The sequence below is a fragment of the Nomascus leucogenys genome, chromosome 8 (assembly GCF_006542625.1).
Source record: "Nomascus leucogenys isolate Asia chromosome 8, Asia_NLE_v1, whole genome shotgun sequence".
NCBI lineage: Eukaryota > Metazoa > Chordata > Mammalia > Primates > Hylobatidae > Nomascus > Nomascus leucogenys.
The window spans coordinates 107,519,194-107,539,847 of record NC_044388.1 but is presented as its reverse complement, the minus strand read 5'-3'; the positions used below and the strand labels follow the sequence as shown (position 1 = coordinate 107,539,847).

At 48.8% G+C, this 20,654-nt stretch overlaps 1 protein-coding gene across 9 annotated transcripts in view; it reads right to left on the bottom strand.

Annotated features, from left to right (window-relative positions):
• Nucleotides 1–18,490, bottom strand: part of PRRC2B (proline rich coiled-coil 2B) — a 107,103-nt gene extending 88,613 nt beyond the window's left edge. For 7 of the 9 annotated variants that reach the window (XR_004031456.1, XM_030818056.1, XM_030818062.1 and 4 more), the window contains exon 1: nucleotides 18,422–18,490. The gene's annotated coding sequence lies outside the window, so the exon portion shown is untranslated. Of the gene's footprint in view, nucleotides 1–17,592; nucleotides 17,752–18,421 lie in introns of those variants that run through there. The other 2 variants (XM_030818058.1, XM_030818059.1) reach the window with 2 other exon arrangements.
• Nucleotides 18,491–20,654: the final 2,164 nt, after the last annotated feature.

Here is a 20,654-nt window from a genome sequence, read left to right as displayed (position 1 = left end):
CAGGAGTTTTAGGCTGCAGTGACCTATAATCGTCTCACTGCACTCCAGCCTGAGCAATAGCAAAACTCCTTCTCAAAAAAAGAAAAAGAGAGAGAGAATGCTTTGATTATTCTTGGCCCTTTTGCATTTTCATATAAATTTCAGAATGAGTTTGTCAATTTCTGAAATAAACAGCTAAAACAAAAGAAAAGCTGCTGGGATTTTCACTAGAATTACAGGGAATCTAGAGGTTAATTTGCAAAGAAGCAACATCTTTACAGCGCCAGCAGAGCAAGGATGACCCTCATGTACCTGGTGCCATCACTGAGAGGTGGCAGCTGCCCATGCAGCCACCATATGCCCACCCATGACCCGGTAACTCCAAACCTAGGTACATACCCAACAGTGCGTGCAAGCACGCACATACCCGCACTGTGGCAGCACTGTTTGGAAGAACTACGGAAATGAGCTCAGTCTGTCACATGGATAATTACATCCACATAACCAAAAACCACTCTACAATAAGAACAAATAAACATACACAACTATACAGATGAAACACACAAAAAAAATGTTGAATCAAAGGAGACAGACACAAAAGAGCAAGCAGCAGAGCAGGGTAGTTTTAAAAGGGCCAAGAGGACCACCCATAATGAAAGTACAAACATTGGAACAAACAGAAGCCTGTCCACCTTGGTAGATCGAGCCCATCAAGATAGAGACGGTCAACGTAGATGAGCAAACATGTTCTAAAAGTGACTATATTAGACTTTAAGAAAAATCCAGGCCAAGTACAGTGGCTCACACCTGTAATCCCCACACTCTGAGAGTCCGAAGTGAGAGGATCGCTTGAGGTAAGGAGTTTGAGATCAGTCTGGGCAACATAGCAAGACGCCATCTCTACAGAAAAAAACAATTTTTTTTAATTAGCTGGGCGTGGTGGCACATGCCTGGATCCCAGCTACTTGGGAGACTCCCTTGAGTCCAGGAGTTTGGGGCTGCAGTAAGCCGTGACTGTGCCACTGCACTCCACCCTGGGTGACAGAATAAGACTCTGTCTGAAAAAAGAAAAGAAAAATCCCAAATTCTGTAAAGTAAAACTGACAACAGTGCAATAAAACAAGACATGATGAAAGTAGAAATAAGAATAACCCCAAGAGCTGGAAAACTTAACACTCTCTACTAAAAAAGTTTTGAATCTAAGTGGAATTCAAAACCACACCTGCAAAATATCTAGAAAACAGTACAAATGAGGCCGGGCACGGTGGCTCACGCCTGTAATCCCAGCACTTTGAGAGGCCAAGGCGGGAGGATCACGAGGTCGGGAGATCAAGACCATCCTGGCTAACACGGTGAAACCCTGTCTCTACTAAATATACAAAAAATTAGCCGGGTGTGGTGGCGGGCGCCTGTAGTCCCAGCTACTTGGGAGGCTGAGGCAGGAGAATGGCGTGAACCCAGGAGGTGGGGCTTGCAGTGAGTCGAGATTGCGCCACTGCACTCCAGCCTGCGTGACAGAGCAAGACTCCGTCTGGAAAAAAAAAAAAAAAAAAAAAAAAAGGCCGGGCGCGGTGGCTCACGCTTGTAATCCCAGCACTTTGGGAGGCCGAGGCGGGCGGATCACGAGGTCAGGAGATCGAGACCACGGTGAAACCCCGTCTCTACAAAAAATACAAAAAAAAAAAATTAGCCGGGCGTGGTGGTGGGCGCCTGTAGTCCCAGCTACTAGGAGAGGCTGAGGCAGGAGAATGGCGTGAACCCGGGAGGCAGAGCTTGCAGTGAGCCGAGATTGCGCCACTGCACTCCAGCCTGGGCGACAGAGCAAGACTCCATCTCAAAAAAAAAAAAAAAAAAAAAAAAAAAAAAAAAAAAGAAAATAGTACAAATGAAAAATAGAACACTACATAACAAAGCTTTCTTCCCCCGCCAAGACAGTCTCACTCTGTCACCCAGGCTGGAGTGCAGTGGTGCGATCTCGGCTCACTGCAACCTACACCTCCCGGGTTCAGGCTATTCTCCTGCCTCAGCCTCCCAAGTAGCTGAGATTACAGATGCCCGCCACCACACCCAGCTAATTCTTTTTATTTTTAGTAGAGATGGGGTTTCACCATGTTGGCCAGGCTGGTCTCGAACTCTTGATCTCAGGTGATCTGCCCTCCTCGGCCTCCCAGAGTGCTGGGATTACTGGCCATAAGAAAACTTTCAAAGCAAAAATAAATTTGTACTCAGAGGAAATATCCTAAAAACCAAATTCCTAACGAAAAAAATGAAATATAAATTAAGCACCCAAGTTAAGAAATCAGAAAAAAACCAATGCAAGTGAATGTAAGGGAAAGCAGAAACAGTGAAGAAAAAGCCTGAGGAGAGCTAGGGAGTGTAATAAATACATCTGCATAAAACTGCATTTAAGAATAGGAGCTCCTCCAGTCAGGTGAGGTCCACGAGGAAAAAAAGAAAAGAAAAAATGTATAAAATTAGTTCCTTGAAAGAAGAAACAAAATAGATAAACCACTCAGAGAAGGGTATTAGTACTCCCATTTTATAGACATGAAGGCTCCACAAGGTTAAATAACTAGCCCAAGGTCACTATCATCCAGTTAGTGAATCTAAAAAACCTGAACCTGAACCCGGGGTGATCTGACATCCAGACTTAGTTGGGCAGTGTTGGGCACTGGGAAGAACGATGCCTGCTGCCATGATTGGGAGGCCCGTGTGGTGGGCCCCAGAGAATGGCCCCACCTGCCCACAGTACTCCTTGGCCGTGCCAGCGCCCCTGGGGACCTGAGGTGAATGTGAAGTGCAGGCCTGGCCTGCGGTGGGGTGTGAACTGGCGCTGGCACTGGTATCTTTACTCTAATACAGCATCCCACACCCCCAGAGTCTGCACCAGCTCTGGGCTCCTCACCCACAGGGTCTGCCTGGAGCCCCTCCTCATCTAGCTCATAGGCAGGCAGGCTTGGGCTGAAGCCTGAAGAGGACTCTGGCTGGAAAGCCCATATGCAGTCTCCGAGTTCCTGCCTACCTCCCCTTTTGAAGATGCGGTTAATTTAGCAAGGGGGGCGGGGAAGAAGATGATTTCAAAATAACGGTGAGTGATGAACCGTTGGACGGATGTGCTATACAAAGGCCTCCCTCTCTGGCGTCGAAATTTAACAGGGACATGGCAAATGAAATACATGGGCTTCTTTCAGTTACTCCTTCCTTTTCCACCTCCAAATAATGGTGAATTAACAAATGAGAAGTACTCTGCAAATGCAACCAAAATCTATGTTCTTTATTGTACAATCTGATTTAGTAGAGAAGAGAAATCGGAGACAGCATTTGTATTGGACTGTTCCTTCTAACCAGATCAACAAAGCAGTTTCTGAGGGCCACTGACACATCAACAGAGACAGACGACTGAACTAGTTAAATTCACGGGAACCACTGGGGCCCCATACCAGGAGCCAGGGTGCGCTGGATGGGTCTGTGTGGAATACGAAGCCTGGAGCAGCTCTTACCTCATGGTAGGTTTGATCTGGCACCAGGAAAAGAGCCACCAACACAGCAGCTGCCCCAGCCCAGCCCGGCCCCCACAGGCTCCACTGTACTGAAATGCATGCAAGTTACCTTTGTTATTATCTTTGTAACCAATACATGTTACTAATACACATTCAGTAAGACAAATTCAAAAGATACTAATGTGGCCGGGGCACAGTGGCTCACACCTATAATCCCAGCACTTTGGGAGGCCGAGATGGGCAGATCACCTGGGGTCAGGAGTTCGAGACCAGCCTGGCCAACATGGTGAAATCCCGTCTCTACTAAAAAACACAAAAATTAGCCGGGCGTGGTGGCAGGCACCTGTAAGGTGCAGTGGCTCACGCCTGTAATCCCAGCACTTTGGGAGGCCAAGATGGGCAGATCACCTGAGGTCGGGAGTTCGAGACCAGCCTGACCAACATGAAGAAACCCCATCTCTACTAAAAATACAAAATTAGCTGGGCGTGGTGGCGCATGCCTATAATCTCAGTTACTTGGGAGGCTGAGGCAAGAGAATCGCTTCAACTCAGGAGGTGGAGGTTGCAGTGAGCCAAGATCACACCATTGCACTCCAGCCTGGGTGACACAGTGAGACTCTGTCTCAAAAAAAAAAAAAAAAAAAAAAGCGGCTGAGCACAGTGACTCATGCCTGTAAGTGACTTTGGGAGGCCGAGGCGGGTGGATCACCTGAGGTTGGGAGTTTGAGACCAGCCTGACCAACATGGAGAAACCTCGTCTCTACTGAAAACACAAAATTAGCTGGGTGTGGTGGCACATGCCTGTAATCCCAGCTACTCTGAAGGCTGAGGCAGGAGAATCGCTTAAACCCAGGAGGCGGAGGCTGCAGTGAGCCAAGATCATATCATTGCACTCCAGCCTGGGCAACAAGAGTAAAACTCGTCTCAAAAAAAAAAAAAAAAAAAAGATACTAATGTATGCACAAGAAAACAATCCAACTCAAAAGGTAAACAGTGTTAACTAACTGGTGGACAGCCTCCAGGCTTATACACATTCATATAAACAGTCATGGTCTTCTCTACAAATGCAGGAAGCTACTATATTATTCAACCCGGGTTCTTCTCTTTCTATACATGGTCATCTTTCTAAAAATATACATAGTTCTGTTTAGTTCAGACTTAAAAATTAAAAGATAAAAATACACATAGTGATCTACCTCATTCTGTTTAATGCCTACACAGCATTCCACATACAGTGGCATCGTAGTTTATTTACCCATTTCCCTATGGAAATGTCCAACTGAACATGTCCCACCACAAATAATGCCACAACCAACACTCCAGTACATGTATCTTTACATGCTGGGGCCAGTATTTCTTTACAACCTGGCATCTCTGCAAAGCACATTTTTCGTTTGTGTCCATAGAAAGAAAAGAGTTGAGAGCTGTAACCCTGCGCAAGGCCCGAGACCTCTCATTAGGTAAATTACATGGGAGTCAGACGCCCTTTGGCAGCAAATGCCCAGACAGGCAGAGAACACAGCCTACTTACAACAACCCATCCTCTTCCTCCCGCCCCCTCTAGCTGTGGCACTCCCACAGTTCAGCTGCAGGAGGCGGATTAGGGCCAACAGTGACTATCACCAGAAGCACCGAAGGGCTCCTTAGCAACCATTCCAACCTGGATGCAATGCCTCCCGTTACCCCGGTGAGGAAATACTCCATCAGGCTGCCTGAATAAACATTACAGCTGCGGAGAGCATCCTCCTAACCACCACTGAGGTGGCTGTCCTTACTATCACCCCCTATTTGCAGATAAGGGAACAGAGGCTCAGAGGTGAAGTGAGAACCAGGGTCACACAGTGCCCTCCTCACTCTACCACAGCCTCTCAGAACTGGGCCACATGCCCTCGGGTGTTTGCTGCTATAGAGATGTTCATCAACTCTCCCGTGACAAAGGAACTTTCTCTTTGATGAAAATAAATAAATCCAAAAATACTGAAGTGGGAGCTAAAAGGGCAGGGTTGGTATAAATAATCTCCAGCAAAGGCCAAAGGACTGGACCCCAGAAGCCGTGCATGATTTCTCCTCCAAGCCTCAGACACTAGAGGAAACCCAGGACAATCGTTGGCGAAGCCAGGTCTAAAGTAACAAAGGAATAAAGGACAGACCCAAAATAAGGGCGGGGGATTACTACTCCAAGGGCATTCCCAGGTCCGCCAAGCTGTGACTTCAGAATGGTGGGAAAGTGGAGCATGCACCCTCACTGCAAATACACTACACACATTACAAACACCTTACCCACAGACCCCTCACCCCACCCAAAACTCTATACTCACGACTCTCCTCCCCCACCCACCATCTCCCACAAGCTCCTAAAAAATCAGATTGCACTGCCCCATTACCCTAAGGGCATGCCCACCTGTCCCCTTCCTCCACCCTCCAACCATGTCAACAGCAAATTGTAAAGCTGTGGGATCTCTGGAAGCAGCACTTGTTAATTAAACCCAGTCTATGCCACTGCTGAACTTTACCAATACAACATTATGATTCATCCACGGTGTGCAAAGAATTACAATGGCATTTTCTCCCCTCAAAAAGCTGAAGTGACCACACTAAGGAGCCATATGAGACGTCTTTGCTTATATTAAGGTCTACCTATAAACAGTCACACCTCCCACCTTCCAGTGGTCACTTCAGGTTTAGAATTCATATGCACAGTTAAAACAGTCCCCTTAGTTAAAAACAACTGTTTAAGACAGCAGTCCTCTCTTGATATTAAAAAGAAACAGCAGGGAAGAAGGAATGACTTTCACTTTCTACTCTATACACTTCTGGAGCTTGATGTTTGTAGCAAGCCTGTATTGTAACTATGACACGCCTGTATTGTAACTGTTACATTGTTTTTAGGATCTCAGTGAACTGAGCAACATAGTATCAACACCATATACTGTTCCAAGTTGACTAGGTTTCCTACATTGCACTAACTGCATCCCAGAAATTACGCCAATCTTTGCAGCAATACTATGAGACAGGTTCCATATCCACTTGGCAGATAAGAAAACTGAGACTTAAAGGAGCAAAAGACATGATTTGTTCAAGACCTCACAGCAGGTAGGTCTAAGGAACACTCCTGTCGGCCTGAGGTCAAGTCAGGGCTGTTGCTGGCCCAGCTGCAGTCTCCCTTGCAGCTGGAACCCACAAACCGCCTTAACATGCCTACCTTCATTCCTTCCAAGACATTTACCTGAAACTCCCCAAGAACACAACAGAACAGACTAGACACAGGGCAGCTGCCAGCTACCAAACGCCCTTGCTCGTGGGAACAGACATCCACAGTGGTGTTCAATGTGGAGAGATGGACAGAAGAAAGAACCCTGATGCACCTGCCCATGGGAGGCCCTTGCTAATTAAGGTGACTGAGCTCCAGGAGGTGAGGGCAATGCGCTATGGGTCCAAATCTTTAGCATGTAGCACAGCGCTGAGCACACAATTAGAAACCCCAACACCTAGGTAACAAACAAGCCCCAAGTGTACAAAAGCCTGCCTGCTCCAAACCCCCAGGCCCCTGGGGAGGGCTGAATCCAGGAACCATTAATAGCTGCGGTCTATGGAGAGCCTGCTGTCTTGTGCCAGGTGCCCTATCAACTCTGCAGCACATGACCCTCTGAATCCTTTCCCAGGTCCTATGAAGGTGTTACTATCACATTTTGCAGAGGAAGAGAATGGAGATTCAAAAAGATTTAAAAGCTGGCCCCAGGTCACCCAGCTTCTAAGTGGTAGAACCTGGACTTGAAGGCAGCTAACCCCAAGGCGGGGCTTCCAGTGTGGGGTGCTGCACTGTGCCTGCAAGGGAGAGCTACTCTCCACCAGGAAGAGGGGGCACAGCATTCCCAACTCTCCCAGCGAGCTCTCTCTGAATTCCAGCTAACAATAACCACCCCCCCGCCCGCCACCCCGAGGAGCCAGAGCAGTGTAATTCCAAACCACACCTCCTCTTACCAGAGCACAAATCCCCACCAGCCTAGCCTGATGAAACGCCACCACCCAGGCATTCCAGTGCTTCATTTCTGCAGTCACTTCAACCGGTGGTGTGATGTCCTGGAAGAACTAAACCAAAGTGGGGGGCAGGAGGGGTGGCAAGTGACGCCAAGAGGTTGAGTCAAGAAGTGAGATGTGCACAACAGCCGCTATCAGGAGCTGCAAAAGCGCCAACAGCAATGAATATTAACAGCGACAAAACCACCAAGGGCTGTGAAACACAGGACTATGAGAAAACTTAAAATGGAGGCCGTCTCTGAATTTTATGCACCAGGCTCCAGTGTGTAACAGTTGGAAGAAAACAGGCAACAAGGACAATCATTTTAGTTGATACAGAAAATCAACCTTATACCTGGCTGACTGTGTCCATCGCCTCCTTCCAGCTCCCACAGTGGCCTTCACTTAACAGGACACTCAGAGCAACTCCTCCAGTGGCCGCTTCCACACTGTGAACGGAGCTGCTGTGTCTGATCGCTGCCTGCCCAAGCTCACCAAAACATCAGACCCTACGCTCGCCACAGAAAGCCGCAAACAGTAGCTTTTGATTGGAAAATGTGCACACCCAAAACAATCCAAAAAGCCTGTTCATTTAGAAAAGCCCATAGTCCAGAAACATAGGCTCACACATATAAACTGATACAAAGTTTTCTGAAGAGAAATTTGGCAGAATTCTTACCAAAAAGCTATTCAGTTGAAGAGTCCACACTGCAGAACCACATTCTCACGCTTACATGCTTACATACAAATTGTATGTTTTTGAAAACAAATCTGGTACAGTTTTACCAAAATTGTATAATATTCCAAAACTACAAATAGCCCAAATGTCCACCACTAGGAGACAGGTTAAATCAAGTATACCCACAAAATATTCTCTGCAGTTGCTAAAATAGATGACATAATCCGCCTGCGTGGCTGTCAGGGAGCACGCCGAGACATTTTATCACGTGAAAGGGCAGCAGCATGCTTGAAGAATACAAACATGCATGCGGATAATGTGGGTTTTTTTCTGGGAGGAATCCCAAGAACTTCCTCACAGTGGTTTTTTTTCAGAGAGAGTGGGGAAGAGCCTTTATGCCTCCCTGAGCAACTTGAATTTTCTTTTTAAAAAGTCAACCGGGGGCCGGGTGCAGTGGCTCACGCCTGTAATCCCAGCACTTTGAGAGGCTAAGGCAGGTGGCTCGCCTGAGGTCAAGAGTTCGAGACCAGCCTGGCCAACATAGTGAAACCTCGTCTCTACTAAAAATACGAAAAAATCAACTAGGCATGGTGGCGGACGCCTGTAATCCCAGCTACTAGGGAGGCTGAGGCAGGAAAATTGCTCCGCCAGAAGGCGGAGGTTGCAGTGAGCCAAGATCACCCCATTGCCTTCCTGGGCGACAAGCAAAACTCCGTCCCCACCACCAAAAAAAAAAAAAAAGTCAACTGGGACTATCTAAACCATGGGATTATGAATGATTTTTTCTTCTTTTACACATCTGTATATTTTTTAGAAACATAACATTATTTTTAAAACACAGTGTGGCAGGTCTGTTCACATTAATATGGAAAAATGGCTGGGTGTGGTGGCTTACACCTGTAATCCTAGCACTTTCGGAGGCCAAGATGGGAAGACAAATGGAGGCCAGGAGTTCAAGACAAGCTTGGTTAACATAGCGAGACCCACCCCCACATCCCTAAGGAAGAAAAAAAACGTATTACTGAAAATAAAAATAAGAGAAGTTATGCTTAAAAATATATATGGAAAAATGATTGTGATATTTTGAAAATGCCAAGTTGCAATACAATATAGTATATCCCATTTTTGTTTTTTAAAAAACCTCCCTACATGAGGCCATATTTATATGTGCACTGAGCCTAGAAGGATAAACAAAGCAAATTTATCAATAATGGTTACTACCTGGGACATTGGGGAGAAGCTTTCATTTCTCTTCAAACACTTGGCTTTTAATTTCTTTTTTTTCTTTTAAAGTATGGGCCAGGCGCAGTGGCTCACGCCTGTAATTCTAGCATTTTGGGAGGCTGAGGTGGACGGATTGCCTGAGCTCAGGAGTTCGCGACCAGCCTGGGCAACACGGCGAAACCCCATCTCTACTAAAATACAAAAAAAAAAAAAAATTAGCCAGGCGTGCCGGGATGCATCTGTAGTCCCAGCTACTCAAGAGGCTGAGGCAGGGGAATTGCTTGAACCTGGGAGGTGGAGGTTGCAGTGAGCCGAGATCACGCCACTGCACTCCAGCCTGGGCAAGAGAACAAGACTCCACCTCAAAAACAAAAACAAACAAACAAAAAACCTGTATACTTCTGTAATTAATGTTTTATCAAAAAAAACCACACACACAGAAAATACCACATCATGATTCAGGACACTATCTTCTCCCCAAGGATTTCTGAACACTTGGCCCATTCAGTCCACTGACAGGTCGGTTGGGCAGGCAGGCAGGAGTGATGATGCCCCTCCCAGACAGGCCTGTGCTTTCTGCCCTGGCCTGGAACACAGCTGTTCTTTAAGCTCTGAACCATATGTAAACAACACCTGCCGAAAAAAGTTCTGCAAGACACAAAGGACCCATGGAAAGAGTGCTGGAGATGACCTCGTTTTTCCAGTAGGTCCTGCAGCGATCCATCCCATGGTTCTATACAAAGAGATGATCCTGAGGCGTGTCGGGAAGTTGACGCGGGCTTCCCAGAGCTACAGTCATTCTCTGCCCTCCTCCCCGCTGGCCGCTGGCCACTGGCCATACGAGAACGCCTACATAATGTTCACCATTCAAAGGGCCTCGGCACTCTGGAAAGCAGGCTGACCCACAAGCTCTCTTCCGGGACCCATACATTTCTGATTTCCACATAGGAACACATTTTTTAATGTTCCAGGGCTCAGCATACTATTTTCAATAGGTGCTTATTTCAAGTCAGCTACATTTTCCAAAACGCCTTCCCTGACCGCCCCACACCCAGACTGAGGTGAGCCTGGTTTCTGAGTGGGCTCCTATGAGACCCGCTTCTCAGACACCTGGCACACAGTGATGAATGGGAAACAACAGAATTCTGTTTCCGGATGCATTCACTCACTCCACTGGGGGAAAGGACCATTCAATACATGAAAACAAAACTATCTACAGGCTGCTGCCCATTGCTGAATGAATAAAATGTGGTAGATACATGCAAATAAGAGAGTATTATTCTGCCTTAAGAAGGAAGTTAGTTCTGACACATGCTACAACATGGATGAACCTTGGAAATACTATGCTAAAAATAAGCCAGACTCAAAATGACAAATATTGGATGATAGCACTTACATGAGGTACTTAAGAGTATTCAGTTTCACAGAAAGAAAGTAAAATGGTGGGCAGGGCAAGGTGGCTCAACATTGCCACCATGGGATTACACAGGCCTGTAATTCCAGCACTCTGGGAAGCCAAGGCAGGCAAATCGCTTGAGCTCAGGAGTTCGAGACCAGCCTGGCCAACATGGTGAAACCCTGTCTCTACTAAAAATACAAAAATTAGCTGGGCATGGTGGCAGGCGCTTGTAATCCCAGCTACTCAGGAGGCTGAGGCAGGAGAATCTCTTGAATCCAGGAAGCAGAGGCTGCAGTGAGCCGAGATCGCGCCATTGCACTCCAGCCTGGGCAACATCAAAACTCCGTCTCAATAAAATAAAATAAAATATACAAAAACTAGGCCAGACACGGTGGCTCACGCCTGTAATCCCAGCACTTTGGGAGGCTGAGGCAAGCAAACCACTTAAGGCCAGGAGTTCAAGACCAGCCTAGCCAAAATGATGAAACCCCGTCTCTACAAAAAAAAACAAAAATTAGCTGGGTGTGGGGGTGTGTGCCTGTAATCCCAGCTACTCAAGAGGCTGAGGTTGCAGTGAGCCAAGATTGCGCCACTGCACTCCAGCCTAGGTGACAGAGTGAGACCCTATCTCAAAAAAAAAAAAAAAAAAAAAAAAAAGGAGAAAGAATGGTAAGAATGTTAAGAATGGTGAGAATGGTGAGAACGGTGGCCGCCGCCAGTGGATGGGGGAGGGGAGTTGGCATCTAATGGGAACAGAGTTTCAGTTTGGGAACATGAGAACATTCTGGAGATGGATGGTGGTGATGGTTGCACCACACTGTGAAAGTGCTTCACGCCACTCAACTGTACACTTAAAAATGGTAAATTTTATGTTATGTATACTTCACCACAATTTTTAAAATAAAAAAAAACACACCTATTTACAAGTTGTGAAAAGTGCTATAAAGAGAAACTGTAGGGAGCTCCAAAGAAATCACAGGAGGCTGAGGCAGGAGAATCGCTTGAACCTGGGAGGTGGAGGTTGCAGTGAGCCGAGATCGCGCCATTGCACTCCAGCCTGGGCAACAAGAGTAAAACTCCATTTCAGGAGGGAGGGAGGGAGGGAGGGAAGGAAGGAAGGAAGGAAGGAAGGAAGGAATAAATCACAAGAGGATGAGGCCAAAGTTAGGTGGGGGGCTCTCCAGGGCCTCCTCCCCACCAGACCAGGATCTCCCCAGGATTCAATGGGGCATCCACATCTCCATGTCCCTAGAAACAAAAACTGTTTAAGACAAAAGCCTTGTCCAGGTTCAAACCAGTAAATGGAGTAAGACCTCAATCCCCACTCATCAAAGGGCTTAACCAGGACTGAGACCCCCAGAACTTAGTGGCTCATGAAAAAGGCTGCCTTGCTGGGTGCCGTGGCTCATGCCTGTAATCCCAGCACTTTGACAGGCGGAGGCGGAGGGATCACTTGAGTCCAGGAGTCTGAAATAGCCTGGGTGTCCAAGCACGGTGGCTCACACCTGTGATCCCAGCACTTTGGGAGGCCAAGGCAAGTGGATCACCTGAGGTCAGGATTTCGAGCCCAGCCTGGCCAACATGGCAAAACCCCGTCTCTACTAAAAATACAAAAAGTAACCAGGCATGGTGGTGCACGCCTATAATCCCAGCTACTAGGGAGGCTGAGGCAGGAGAATCGCTTGAACCCAGGAAGCGGAGGTTGCAGTGAGCCAAGATCGCACTGCTGCACTCCAGCCTGCGCAACAGAACAAGACGCCATCTAAAAAAAAGAAAGAAAGAAAGAAAGAAAAGAAAAAAGAAAAGAAAAGAAAAACAAACAGCCTGGGCAAAATGGCGAAACCCCATCTCCACAAAAAAATACAAAATTTAGTCAGGCATGGTGGCGCATGCCTATAGGATCTCAGCTACTTGGGAGGCTAAGGCAGAAGGATCATTTGAGCCCAGGATGCAGAGGTTACAGTGAGCTGAGATCACACCACTGCACTCCAGACTGGGCGACAAAGTGAGACCCTGCCTCAAAAAAGAAAAAACTAAGAAAGAGGCTGCCTTGGGCTCAAGGCTGGAGAGGGAGGTGACAAAGACTGAAGGAGACCAGAAGAGAAGAACAAGCCTGCAATCCTCTGACCCCAGAAATTCCACTTATGAGAGATAATCAGCCACGTGGACCAAAACTTACACGCCAAGATGCTCCCTACAGTTTTTCTTGTAAGAGGGAAAAGAGGACAACAATAATCTAAATGTCTAGTAATACAGGAGTCAATAAATTATGGCATATCCATATAACAGCAATTGTATAATTATAAAAATAACTTAGAGGAATACACTATAACATTAAAAGGGAAAAAGCAAGCTATCAACTGTGTATTCAATGTATATATACTATTTAGAAAACACAGACATTATCAGACGAAAGAAACACACCAGCATCTTTACTGTAGTTAGCTCTGGATGGTGAGGTCACAAGTGATTTATATATTTATTTTGGTATTTATTCTTTTCAGTATTTTCCTTTTTTTTTTTTTTTTCAGATGGAGTCTTGCTCTGTCGCCCAGGCTGGAGTGCAGTGGCGCAATCTCGGCTCACTGCAAGCTCCGGCTCCCCGGTTCACGGCATTCTCCTGCCTCAGCCTCCCAAGTAGCTGGGACTACAGGCACTCGCCACGGCGTCCAGCTAATTTTTGTATTTTTAGCAGAGACGGGGTTTCACCATGCTGGCCAGGCTGGTCTTGAACTCCTGACCTCAGGTGATCTGCCCACCTCGGCCTCCCAAAGTGCTTGGATTACAGGCATGAGCCACCATGCCCGGCCTACTTTTTATTCTTTTGAGACAGGGTCTCACTCTGTCGCCAAGGCCAGAGTGCGGTGGCATGATCACGGCTCACTGCAACCTCAACCCCCCAAGCTCAGGTGATCCTCCTGCTTCAGCCTCCTAAGTAGTTAGAACTACAGGCATGCGCCACTATACCCTACTAATTTTTTCTTTTAAGAGGCATTTTTTTTTCATCACATTGCCCAGGCTGTTCTTAACCTGGCCTCAAGCAATCCACCTGCCTTGACCTCCCCAAGTACTGGGATTACAGGCATGAGCCACCTGGCCCCACCACAAGAAAAATGTATTTAAAGGGCCTTGTACAATGCCTGGCAAATGATAGGTGCTCAAGGAGTATCTATTGCCTGACAAGTCCATTAAAAATGCAATAAATGCTGCTTCTGCGGCCCCACAGAGAAAAAGACTGATGGTTATCTTGGAAAGGAGGAAGAGGGTCCAGACGGAAGCCACACAACTGGCTGCAGAGGTAAGAACGGAAGGAAGTCCTGTACAAGATGCGAAAGACCGCCAGCAACTTGAGATAGGCTTTGTTCTGCCAACTAGTCCTGCTGCATGCAATGCTTCACAAACCAGTGCTGCTGTCAGCACCTCGGAGGTGCACTTCAGCTCGGACGAAGGATGCTTCTCAGGTCACACAGAAAACCAACAAGTACAGCTAAGAACAAAGCTCAACCACAACTTCTGGCTGAAGTCACTAAGGCAAACCTCCCTCCCAACACAAAAGAGATTTCCCACGTGCCACCCAGAGGTATAAACAGTAATATCGCCAATGGCAAGGCCCAGGTCTGCCAGCTCCCAGGTGAGGAGGTCCAGTCTGAATGGCACCTTTGAAACCTAAAGCTAATGATAAACAATCCTATTTCACCGGAAGCAAAGCTCACCATATCCCATGTCGCTCCCATCTCTAACACCACAGCCAGTGCCTGTATTTCTTTGTCCCAATGACAGACCCAAGTTTCCTAAAGCTGTACAAGTCCCAGAAATAATCTTAAAAAGAGATCGAGTTATGATCTGAAAAGAAGACAGTCTAGTTAGCCCTGCCTCCTTACATGAAATTTATTTAAAACCAAAATTACAAGATTTGGAGCACAAAGCCCATTGTCTGCTGGAAATTTTGTTTTTTTGGGAGAGAAATGCACTGTTTTAAAATCTAGTATAGATAGGCCCTATTTAGTACCTGTCCGCCCCATGACAAGATACGTACATTTCACGGTAGGGAAGCCTCATTATTGAATTCAGAAATACGTGCATTGACCCACCTGGCCTATTCTGGTTTGAAATAGAAACCAACACAGAAATGATCAATCTTAAGCGGTAGGATCATGAGACATATAACCAGCATACAGCCACAGCCATTAGCAACATGAGTCAGTACTTTGTGCAACGCAAAAAAAAAAAAAAAAAAAAACCCTCAAAAGTACAATAAAATAATCCTTCAGGATAAAAAAAGAGAACTGAAATTCAAAAGAGATTAGGAGTGGTGAACAGGCAAAAAAAAAAAAAAAAAAAAAAAAAAAATTCATAACAAAAATCCCTCAGCTAAACACAAGGCAACGGAACCCATGCTGGAACCAGTTCTGACTTGCCATTCCTGAAATTCCACTCTCCCGAGGTTTCCTGGCTCTTCCTTCCCCAGGCTTTCTTTTTACCTATTTGGGCCCAGTGGAGGCTGGAGAGGGCCAATGTACGAGATGGGACCCCCACACAGTGGGCTTAGGGGCTAAGGCAAGGGCATGCAATCAGCATTAGGGGGCCACAGATAACCAGAATACACAGGTATGCAGAAGCTCGTGGGAGAGGCAGCGACTGTCTCCTGGTCTAACTAACCAGTTAACAGTATAGAGCCAGACTGGGCCTGAGTGAAGTCACACAAAAAGGAAGGGCCAAGAGGCAGGAAGCGAGGAAAAATCAAAGGATGACAGGACCCTGCTAAAACGTCTCAGTTCCACAGCTAGGAGGTCTGGAGGGGGTGCCACATTTTACCAAAAAACCAACAAGATGGTTGCGGGAATGCCAAAATGAACCAAAACAAATTCCCCACTAAAATGCAGAACCACTGCAGAGCCATTTACCAACAAGTTAACATGGTCAGCCAAAAGGCAACCTGGGTCTCAGTCCTCACTTGTGGCCAACACTGGGTTCAGTCTGTCTCCTGCTTCTCAGCAATAGTCCTTCCATAGTCTCAAACAGCAGACACCGAGATCTGGCTGAGCTCCCTAGCTGTACGAAGCCACTCTGGTGCTTCCAGGCAGATGGATGATAGTCACCATAGCAAAACATTAGCCGGCCATAGAATTTGGGGTGGGGAGGTCACAGTTCCATCAACCAAGAGAAGAGGAAAAAATAAGCATCAAGAGAAAGAAGGCCAGGCGCAGTAGCTCAGGCCTGTAATCCCAGCACTTTGGGAGGCCAAGCCAGGCAGATCACCTGAAGTCGGATGTCTGAGACTAGCCTGGCCAACATGGTGAAACCCTGTCTCTACTAAAAACACAAAAATTGGCCGGGTGTGGTGGCGCATGCCTGTAATCCCAGCTACTCCAGAGGCTGAGGCACGAGAATCGCTTGAACCCAGGAGGCAGAGGTTGCAGTGAGCTGAGATCACATCACTGCACTCCAGCCTGGGCGACAGAGTGAGACTGTCTCAAAAAAAAAAAAAAGAAAAGAAAAGAAAAGAAAAAAGAAGGAAGGAAGGGAAGGAAGGAAAAGGAAGGGAAGGGAAGGGGAGGGAGGGAGAGAGGAAGGGGGGAGGGAGAGAGGAAGAGGGCAAGGGAGGAACGAAGGAGAAAGGAACCAGAAAAACAGATAACCAACAAACACATACATTTCATCACCTTCCTATGGAGAGAAAACAATTCACTACAAAACAGCCTTAAGTGAGGCTCCTAAGAGCCCTAATAGATACCCAAGGCAGGCTAATTATTCCCATTTTACAGATGCAAGATCTGAGGCTCAGAGACTTGCTTTGTAAAGGTAACCTGATGAGGACCAGAATCCAGCTGCGCAGGCTCCAAGAGACACACTTGCCCAAACAAGTAGAAATTCACTCTCAAATGATTATCTGCCAATCCCCAAGGAAAGCAGTTATCCTCAAAAGGCAGGATTCCTTGGGCGTCTGTTTGTCCTGAGCATCTCGTACTGTTCTAACCCTGCCTTAAACTGACCAACTACCACACACTCCGGGTCTATTAAGTTCCAGAGACCTCCAAATGCTACTTTTTCCCATCCCTGCCTCCCGAGAGGCGCAGCACTGTATAAGCGCCCACTAATGTTTGGGCCTTGAATTCCTTCTGTATTGTCCATGCCTTAGGCCAGCACCTGTGGCATCCATGGGCACAATTTGGCTCTATGGGTGGCACCAGAAGGGGCTCATGTCTGTCCTAGGACTTGACAGCAGTTATACCAACAATCGTAGGAGGAACCACTAACTGTGCCAGGCCCTCTGCTAGGCCCTTCACCGTTGCCCAAACCTACCAGGTGAAGGGTGCACGCCCCGATTTATTCAGATGAAGCCTCAGACAGCCCCAGAGTCACTAGGTTTACGGAAGAAAGAAGCAGGATCTGCACCCCAATGCCTGGGCCTCCCCAGTCCCACCTTACACCACAGCGCTGTGCACAGACATGACTAAATGGCTGCAGCGAGATTCGGAGAAACCATGCTAAGACCGCATACGAATGGTTACAAAAACCAAACTGGATGATACTGTACAAAGCCACATCAAATGCACACTAAACCTTAAAGAAAAAAAAAATCTTAAGGAAAGTTTACCAGTCCTGTAAACCAAAGGCATTTAAAGATTTCTCCCAGGAAGCCATTTAGCAAATGACACTCCCCAGCCCCCCTTCTCCCACTTCCTTCAAGCTCACCACCGAAAACACCTCCAATTCTTGCCTAAAGGTGGGCTCCGACCTCCCACGATATTTAGAAGGAGAAAAGAAAAGGGAAAAAGAGGAAAAAAATCCACCTCTTAAGGCAAATCCACTCTTCAGAGGCCCACAGTTTCAACAGGGCTGAATTTCTCTCTTGGGGGTTGGGGGGAGGCAAAAGAGGAGGAAAAAAAAAACAAAACCCATCTGGCAGGCCCCGAGTGGCGACATCCTGTTTATTATTAAACATTTTTAGCATGGAGCATTCAGCATTTCGAAAATAACCCTCTGGTTCCCGCACTCACACCGAGACTGGGCGGCCGCTCGCCTCCCTCCCCCAGCCGCCAACTTTAGCGCCGCCGGGGCCCGGCCCACCCCGCGCCAGGAACGGCCCCGCGAACGCCGCTCAGCGCCCCAGACCCAAGGCCCGACCCCGCAGGATCCCGCCTCGGGCGCGTTGCTCCGTCAGTTGGGCGGGGCGGGGAGCAGAGACGCCGGCCCCGGAACCCCGAGACCCGGCTGCGGGCCCGGGACCCCCGCCCCTCCGGCCTCTGCAGCCCGGCCCGGCCTCGGGGGTACGGGGGTGGCGGGCGAGCCCTGAGGGAGGCGCGCGGCCCCCGGACCCCGCCCGAGCCTGAGGCCGCGCGGCGCCGCCACAACAATGGCGAGCGCGCCCGGGCCCGCCGCCCCCAGGCCCCGCGGCCTCCCAGCCCCGCAGCCCCGCGCCCTCCCAGCCCCGCAGCCCCGCGCCCGGCGGGAAGTAGAAGGCGGCGGCGGCGGGGGCCGAACCCGGCCGCGCTCGCGGACAAAGGTCGGGCAGGGCCGCAAAGCCCCCGGCGGCGGCCGCCGGAGACAAAGCCCCGCCAGGCCGCGGCGCCTCCATCTTAGCACCGCCGCCCCCGCGCCCCGGCCCCGGCCCCGGCCCACCTGGTCTGGTTCCGCGGGCGCGGCCGGGCCGGGCGATGGCAGTCGGGCGGCGGTCGGGCACGGGGGCGGCGGGATGGCAGCGGATTGCGAGGCGGCGGCGCGGGCTGCTCGCTCGCTCGCTCCCTCCCTCCTCCCGGGCTCGCTCGTCGCTGCGCGGTGGAGCCTCGGCGCCTGTCTCGCCGCTCGCTCCCTCGCGCTCGGCTCCCCGCCCCCCGCCTGCCGCCGCCCCCGCCTCCTCGGCCTCCTCCTCCCGCCGCCGCCCGCAGCCTGGTCCCGCGCAGCGCCCCCTGCCGCGCCTCCCGGGAGCAGCGGCCTTGGGATCGGCCCGGGGACCGGGCGAGGGCGGGGGCCAGGGGGGAGGGGCGGGGAGCGGCGGGAGGGGGGACGGCGGGAGGGGCGGGGGAGAACGGGGCTGACCAGGGCAGAGCGGGGCTCGGGGAGGAGACTCGGAGGAGGGGCCAGGAGCCAAGAGAAGGGGCCTGGGAAGGGCATGGGCCCGGCCTGGGCCCCGGGGAAGGGCTCCCGGAATGAGGGGGAAGGGATGGAGGGGGCAGTGACGGGGGAGCGAGCCCGGATCTCCGCCCCCTCCCCCTTCAAAACTGCAGCGCCTCAGAACAGACAGCCCGGATTTTGTTAAAATATGTATACGGTATATGCACGGAAAGGAAGCAGAAATAATACTTTTTTCATTACAAAAGCAAGGTTGTTGCACAATATGCGTACTTTGTCCCATTTTTACAAAATGAAAACTCATAAGCCCCTCCTCTTGAGTGTTGTGTGTTTGTGCGATTGAAAAACAAAAGGTCCGGGAGACTGCACTCCCGTCTTGGTTACCTCCGTGGTTTGAGGTTGGGAGAGCGGAGGAGGGTTCTTACTTTTTTAGACACCTAACCAACTATAAAAGCAATTTCAAAAAGCAAATACAAAAAAAAAAAAAATGTTCGGGCCTGGCACCCAAATCATCCCACCCTCTTCCAGTCACGGTTGCACTAAGCACCAGCTGCGGGCCATGCCCTATACTAAAGCACGTGGTTTGTCTCAATCCTAACCCAGGGGCAGATATTATTGTTCTAATTCACAGGTGAGACAAAGGAGGCTCTGAGAGAATGTGCCCAAGGCCACACTGCTGGACCCAGAAGGAAAATTAACCCACTTAAGCCTAACTCCAGAACTGAGGCTGGTGAGCAAAGCTTAGTTTTTGGGGAGTAGGATTCTGGATAATTTTGTAGGCTTCTTTATAATTCTCTGAATTTTCCTACATTTTATCCATGGTCATTTTCAGTGTTATCCTTTTTTTCCTTTTCTTTCTTTTTTTTTTTTTTTCTTTTTCGGGAGAACGGGGGTCTCGCTATATTGCCCAGGCAGGTCTCGAACTCCTGGGCTCAAGCTATCCTCCCGCCTCTTGCCTCCCTGAGAGCTGGGATTACAGGCGTGAGCCACCGCGCCCGGCCCTTTTTTTCCTTTTTTTTGAGACAGAGTCTCACTCTCTCCCCCAGGCTGGAGTGCAGTGGCGCAATCTCTGTTCACTGCAACCTCCAACTCCTAGATTCAAGCGATTCTCCTGCCTCAGCCTCCTGAGTAGCTGGGATTACAGACATCTGCCACCATGCCCAGCTAATTTTTGTATTTTTAGTAGAGATGGGATTTCACCATGTTGGCCAAGTTGGTCTGGAACTCCTGAGCTAAAGTGATCCACCTACCTTGGCCTCCCAAGGTGTTGGGATTACAGTGCCGGCCACTCTATTTTACATCATCAAATTTGTATTATTCCCCTGCCAATGTCTTCAATATTTTGCTATCTCTACAAAACAGGGAGGATGTAACCCTAATTTTTATTTTCCATTTTGTTCCTTGACCATCTTCAGGAAGGCCATAGAATCGGCCCAGTGCTCAAAACCCAGCAACTAACAAAAATGATAGAAGGCAAATAAACAAATAAAAAATAAATAAACTGAGCCTCAGGTTCTTCATCTGTAAGGCTGGCACAGTGGCTTACACCTGTAATCCCACCACTTTGGTAGGTCGAGGCAGATAGATCACGAGGTCAGGAGTTCGAGACCAGCCTGACCAATATGGTGAAACCCCATCTCTACTAAAAATACAAAAATTAGCCGGGCATGGTGGCAGGCGCCTGTAATCCCAGCTACTTGGGAGGCTGAGGCAGAATTGCTCGAACCCGTGTGGCGGAGGTTGCACTGAGCTGAGATCGTGCCACTGCACTCCAGCCTGGGTG